Consider the following 7494-nt stretch of genomic DNA (forward strand, 5'->3'; position numbering starts at 1 on the left):
TTTTCTCACAGTCCAAGAGATTTGTTGTTTGTTCTCAAGCTTTCTGAAGCTGATCCGTAAGCTCTTTAAAGCTTGTCCTTTTCAGAAGTCTGCGTCTCCTTCTGCCACTCTCAGGTTCTATAAATACCAAAACAACGCCTTGATGACGGTGCAGTTAATGAGAGTAAAGGTTAATAACACTTTAAAAGTTATGTAAATCTGGAAAAGGATTTTTTTTAACCGGATTTATTTCATTTAAGAATTAATGAAAAAGTCAAAGGTTTATTTTTCAATCTGCGAAGGAAAAATTTGAATTGATAACGAAAGTAATCAGTAGACGGCTCTCTCTCTCTCTCTCTCTCTCTCTCTCTCTCTCTCTCTCTCTCTCTCTCTCTCTCTCTCTTCACTTTTGTCTTTTAAGGAAGTCCTCGGAGTTCCTTCTCTTCTTCCTCCGCAAGAAACTTCCCCCCCAAAAAAAAAAAAAAAACGTTTTTATCGCTCAGAAGTGAAAGAGACCTCGGAAAAATATTCTTTTCATTCTTGCTGAATTTGCAAAAGAACTAAACCTCATCAGAGACTATTAAGTTCTTGCTTACTCTCTTTTTCCCTTTCGTTTTTGTTCGAAGAAAGGAGAGAGAGGAAATCGAAGCCTTCAATCGACGAAATGAGTGTGAGCCTCGCCTTTCGTTTCGTGGTGCCTATGTTGCAGGGAATATGTGAAATCAGAGATTTCACGAAATCCCTGGATTTCACATTTTCCCTGTAACATCTGTATCGGTCTGTTGCCTCTGGTCTCTCGAGCTTTTCTGAACTATGGGGTTCCCTCTCAGCCTTTGTCACATTCACCGCCTTCATCCTTTGATGTTTTTAACACGTAAAGTAAAATGTGAGATTTCACTTACACGTAGTTCTAATACTTGAGGATTACCAAAACGCCAGACTCATGGCCTGTAAACTATCTCCAACTCTTTCTTCGTACCAGTTATTATATCATTATCTTTATCTTGCCGTTATTCGGTCATCCCTGTTCGGAGAACTGCATCGTATTTTGAGACATATTTTTGTTTCCTTATTCCTCACGAGTGGTCTCTTAATACCTATTAGGCTACATGTTGGTTTTAGCTGAGACGGCGTTATGCCAGCACAGAGTCTTGCACTTAAAGCACCCCGTAAGTGTCAGTCGGTATTTGAAGTGACAAAATGGTCATGAATAAACGAGTAAACATAATGGAGCGAACAGTGAAAGTGAAGTAACGGGAGAGTCCTGGCGAGTGGTAGATGTCCAGTAAGGAAAAATAAAAGAAAAAATTCTCGTAAGAGAAAAGGCGGGAAAATTAAGATCTCGACTGAGATTCTATACCGCATTTAACTTACTTAGAAAATGGAAAAAGCATCTATCATTAGGAGGAGGGATCGCTGGAGGAAAAGGGGGAAAAAATTTAGTCGAGGAAAAAGCAGTTTTTTCACCAAACTATAGGTTTTGTCTCTCGAGGAGAACTGTGTGCTGTCACACAGTATTTAATGGGACTTGGCCTGTGTTTGCCCCTCAAAGGGAGTGTAAGAGTATAAATGTTTTGTTTTTATCTCCCTTCAGCAAGAGATAAAGGAAAGAGGCAACAGCTTCAATGGAAGATGTAGCGGTTGAAGGATTCGGTCGTTAGACGTTGGGTGCCGGAAGTGGAAAGGAAATGCTTTAGGGAGAAACAGGGTAACTGCCATTCCAAGTGACTGACAACCACCGCAGTGCTTACAGTATTGTTGAGAGAATCGTCGGTGCCGGACCTGCCATACTGTTGCCGAGCATCGTCGATCAGGTCTTTGATGAGTCTGAGAAGTGCCAGAGATAAAGAGTCTTCTCCCGTTGCCCTTTCCATGGCCACCACCAGCTTGCTGGAGGAAGAGTTCACCAATCTCTGATCGAGGCATTCGCATTTTTAGCTGAAATTCTATCGGTTGAGAAGGCAACCTTGAGGTTTGAGGTTTGGGGTTGGAGGGAGGGTTGTGAGTGTTAGCTGCTGCACAGTTTGAGTCTCTTTCTCCTGACACGAAACAGCTGATGTTGGAGTCAGTCTTGGTGGATTGGATCTTTCTTTCAGCTGTGCAGTGGGGGCTAATCTGCCACTGCATCGTTTGAACGACTCATGATGAGGTTCTGAACAGTTGGCTGAAGTAGGTCCCCTTTTTTTTTCAATTTATCCAGACATAACTTGGGTCTCGTGTCTTTATGCTTCCTACATAAGGTATAAATTGCAGGGCCCTGCAATACTCTAATTAAAAGCAGCCCCTATATAGTACATACAACAGTGGACAGTGGGTGTAATGAATTTTAAATTGAACGATCAGCAAGAACTGTTGAAAAACGGATAGCACAACATCGGTACAATTCGGTACCGATGAGGAAAACAAAAACATTACTAACCACGTTAGAACATGTTTTTATCCAATGCATTGGTCTAAGTAAGCATTTCTATTCGGAAAGTGATTCCATCGAAATTTAATCAAATCAGCCTGTTTTCAATGCACTGAGAACAATAGCTTTAATACCAGTATAGGTTTCTTCATATAATTAAAAATCAGTACAAATTATGCAATGTATTGATAGGTATTCATGCAATTACCTATTTGGCCTTACTAGATTGTTCAACTTCTCAGTAGGACGAACTACAGTATGTACAGGCATTTGTGTATTTATATGTTACCTGTATTAGCTGTAAACAGCATTTACAATATCTACCTGTTGAGTTGCGCGATTCTTCTATTCAAATATAAACATGTGTCAGGTATAGAATTCCCTTAAACCGATTAGTCAATAAAGATCCTGGAAAGAGGGCTGATGGAGGACGTAACTGTTGCGACAAATTGAGATCTAGATTTCCTTCTTCCCTTGCTGTTTCTCCCCATCGTTTTCTTTGTGGATTACATTGATATATATATATATATATATATATATATATATATATATATATATATATATATATATATATATATATATATATATATATATATATATATATATATATATACTGTATATACAGTATATATATATATATAGATGTGTGTAATTGCATGTAAATTATTCGTGACTTAACGTAGTATTTTTGCTTTGCTTTGCTTTGCTCAGTCACGAAAAGCTGAATTAGGGTTTTTTTTTTTTTCAACCAGCACGGGTTTTTCTGTATTTAAGTGGTACCTCGCCCATGGGTGTTATTTTTTTTATCTTCTTGTTTTGGTCGTTGGACGGCTCGTTGTCTGCCCGTCGCTTGTTATCTAGTTCCCGCATTCATTGTGGGAACCTTTTGGGCGAGTACTCGGGAGTGTGCTCGACTCTCTTGTATTGGAAGGACGACTCTTGACATACGGCTTTACGTTGGCTATGCTGCCTTTGAGAGAGAGAGAGAGAGGTCACGGCCTTGGACTACTTTTGGGAGGCCTTGGTGCTTGCCGTGATCCTTTACCTACAGAGGAGTTTCCTTCTGTTGGACCCGTGCAGTGGGTTACGATTCCGTGATTCCCTCCCGGAGTTCTCCGCTGTTTTTCGCCCGTTTTACCCGATGTATCTGCGGGTGTGATTTTGGAGCGCCGCGCCTGCCACTTCTGCCGTGCTTTGCCCTTCAGAGTCGTGACAAGGCTTGCTCTGAACATCTCTCCTGGTAAGGGTATATGTGTCATTCATTCTTCCCTGGGACGTCACTGACGCGTGTCATTGACATCTTACCAGTGTGTTACCTGCGTGTCTCCTGGACAGCCTTATTGCTCTAGCTTCAACGTCACCATATTAACATATTTGTGTATTTTTTGCTGGAGAAAGTTCTTTATAAAGTGTAAATATCTTGTCTTTCGGTATCTGGTTGTTCATGGTAGAAATAGGTTTAAGGTTCTCTTCCTCCTGATTCGCTGTCATGTGTTTGATACCATTTACGTACTTGTAAGACTCATTCCCACCTCTCCCTAGTTTCTTTCCCTAATACTTGATGAGCGATAATTAAGTAGGCGAATGACAGGTGTGTTTGGATGTTGTTATTGAATGAGTTTATATTCCTAAATATTCAGCTTTTCGTTCTTTTGTAATGAATAATTGTTTGGTTATTGGGACGCTTCTTTAACCGTCTTTAAGTATTCCTTATTTGTCATTGGTACTTTTTTGTGGTCCAGCCCTTTGGAATATAAGTCCACTGTGGCCCAGATCAGGACAGGTGAAAAAATCTTGGTCTAATTAATAACTTAGTATTGTAATGGCCGGAGGTGGTCGTTGCAATGTGTGTGTGTGTGTGTGTGTGTGTGTGTTTGAAGAATCACTGGATTGATACCACAGAATAAAGGTTTGTGTTAATGACGAATGGAAATGGAAATCTCTGCTCTTTGGAAAAGGGTAACAAAGTAGCTACTAAATTGTATTACATGGGATTATGTGTAGAAGTGTGAAACAGTAACTTGTATAAGTTTTACTGCTCAAGGAGTTCATCCACGACTGATGCGTTAAAAGTTGTAATGAGGTAGTGACCAACGAGTAGGCTAAAAGCCCCCAGATCCCCTCGCTTTACTTCCTGTCCCAAAACCCCTCGCCTTACACCCTGTCAACCCCAACCCGCCCTCCTCCTGTCAACCCCAACCTGCCGCCCTCCGTCAAGCCCGCCCTCCTCCCGTCAACTCCAACCCGCCCACCTCCTGTCAACTCCAACCCGCCCACCTCCTGTCAACCCCAACCCGCCCACCTCCTGTCAACTTAGCTTTATTAACCTAACTTACCCTACGTTAACCTATACATCAATGGATTATACACATATACAGAAGGTAGAAGAAGAATTGACAGTAATATCTAGAAGGGAAGGACACAATAGTTTTAGAGAGAGAGAGAGAGAGAGAGAGAGAGAGAGAGAGAGAGAGAGAGAGGGGGACTGACGGTCTGACACCTCCACTCCCGTGTAAACATCGGACACATTATCAGCGTCATTGTCATTAAATGCCTTAAGTTGTGTCCTCCAAATGTTATTACCTGGCCCAGCTACCGTTAACTAGACGGATGTGTGATGGTGATGGTTTAGCACACACGACCCACCGCCCGTAACGAGGGCGGTTTTGCCATTTTCCAGCTTACAAGTGACACGTGGAGGACGTCTTTCTACGCCTTTCAGTTAGTTTCTCCCAGTGTGAGGCTGTCTGTCATTAGCTGACCGGGTATGTATTCTCTCCCTCTTCCTTCCAAGGTAGTGGCTACGCTGGCCTTGACTCACTGAGGATGGGTTTACGGAAAAACAGGTCGTAGGAAATCGAAATTGTGACCAACCCATGGCATGGCGGAAAGAGACTGGTAGGTCGGGTGGGGTGAGGTGGGTGGTTGGGAGAGGGTGGGTGGGGCAATGTCATTATAAGCAGTGAAGTGAGATTGGAACGAGACATACTCTGTATAAGTTCTAACAGTAATGCATTGCATACCTGTAATATTTCCATTTTCTGGCTGTTACTTCAATGAAAGATTCTACCTCCTCCGAATTTTCAGTGATTTACCTTTCTAATTCTCCTGCTTGGTTTTCTTTATCCCAGATGCTTCATTATCGGGTCTTCCCAATGCGGAGGAAACTAAATCCGGTTGTATCTGTCTTTTGTACTCATAAACCGTCAGTTTTAGAAGACGTAGCAAATTACGCGAAACAAAGCAACATTCAATGATTAATTCTGATTCCCTCCATACCATAGGACCTCATTCTTTTTGTATGACTGAGAGGCGAGTCACTGGAACCTTTAGCATTTCGAATGGAGCTTTTATCGCATCTTTGGTTGGTCAGAGGAAAAAGTGAAAGCACCCGTGCGTCAACTCCGCTGTCTAGTGTGACCTTAATGTTTTTTCATCTCCTTTCTATCGCTACCACTACTTATTCTTCTTTTGAACTCATGTTTAAACATATGTTATTTTAAGTTTTCCTAAGTTTCTCTGTCAAAGAGTCTCTGTCAATATTCGCAATAAAAAAAACTGGAACCAGGATTAAACAATGAAAGTGCGCAAACGGAAATAACGTACCTCGCGTTGAAGAGAGATTTATGTCATATAAAAAGACAAACGGTGCGTGTAATAGTCACTTCAGTTCCGTCACGCGGAACTTATTATACGATAAAGGGATCTGAGAGATAAAGGGAGAGAGAGAGAGAGAGAGAGAGAGACTATGGTATAAATTTCCTTGGACTGATCTTTTTCTCTGCGGGTACTTGCCCATTAACTGGCCAGGGTAGAAGTGGACGCACCTGTAATATTTCTATTTTTCCAGGTATTACTTGATGGATATATAAAGATTCTGGCCCCCTCCAAATTTTTGGTGGTTTACTATTCTAATTTCCTTGCCTGTTCTTTCATTTTTTCCAGCCTTCATTTTCGGGTCTTCCGACTGTATCTGCCGAAGAGACGTTTATTGAAGAGGAAATAAAGATCCCAACTTCTGTGAAAGAAAAAATTGCAGAGAAGAAACAAATGACGATGAATTCATTGTCGAAAGCAGTGATGTCAGTCAATTCAAAAGTGTGGACATCGTCGAAGCGGCATCCCCAGAAAGAAGGAAAATCTGTCGGACGATGTCAGTAGATCGGAGAGTAATGGTCACAATACGTAGTAAGACATTGTCAGGGGACCCCTCTTGATAAAATCAACAAATACGTAGATTCTCAGGGTCAGAATAATACGTGTATCGATTCTCGCGATAAAAAGTGATTTTCCGGGAAAGAAAGTGAGATGTATCGTTTCTCGAACAATGTGACAGAAGTAGCTATTTTCAAAAGCTGGATGATGGAGGCGCGATTTCTCGGGACGTGAATTCCCAGGAAGTGACGATGACCGAGAAATGGGAGCAAAGTCGGGTTCAGAATGACTTCCAAGAAACCGCCCTGAAAGATTCTTCCGAAGTACGTCTCCTCAAGAAGCGAGTCGACCCCACCTTGAGGAAAACCACCTCATCACCAAACTCCGGAAAGACAGAAATGCCGTGAACTGCCCAGAGGAGTGCCCCATGTGTTATACAGCGTTTGTGTCAATCTTAAAACTTTTTACATGACATAACATTGCTTAGGCTGTGGTCTGTATATCACTATAAAATTCGAGGACTGCAATGAGCCATTTGATAATAAAAGAACCATTAAACTAACTTGTCCGAAGAGGGAAACTGGTCCGTGTGCCACCAATAAACCAAAGCTCGCAAAGTAAAAGTGTGCATTGTACATGAAATGAGCAGACTAGTTTTTGTAATACATAACCTTAACTTTATTTTGGGCGTACCCTAAAGAGCTGTGTAAGGCAAAGGTAATATGGGCAACTCACATGTTCATTATTCAAAAGCAGTTGTACCAGAAGAATTGCCTATATTGTATTATCGTTTTTCGTGTATATTATAAATTTATGAATAATAAAGGGTACACTGAGATATATCTTTCTCTCCAAATGCCCGAGTTTGAGCGTGAGGTACAGTAGCCGACAAATTACAGATTTTATTAAATTAACTAGACTTCGGCCTTCGAGGAGAAAAACTAAAAGAC

At 41.4% G+C, this 7494-nt stretch overlaps 1 long non-coding RNA gene across 1 annotated transcript; it reads left to right on the forward strand.

Moving 5' to 3' along the window:
* Positions 1-3289: 3289 nt before the first annotated feature.
* Positions 3290-7244, forward strand: LOC136829665 (uncharacterized). Its single transcript, XR_010850430.1, has 2 exons — positions 3290-3629; positions 6335-7244. It is a non-coding gene; the product is annotated as an uncharacterized lncRNA (long non-coding RNA).
* Positions 7245-7494: the final 250 nt, after the last annotated feature.

Source organism: Macrobrachium rosenbergii, chromosome 45, assembly GCF_040412425.1.
Source record: "Macrobrachium rosenbergii isolate ZJJX-2024 chromosome 45, ASM4041242v1, whole genome shotgun sequence".
Classification (NCBI taxonomy): Eukaryota; Metazoa; Arthropoda; class Malacostraca; order Decapoda; family Palaemonidae; genus Macrobrachium; species Macrobrachium rosenbergii.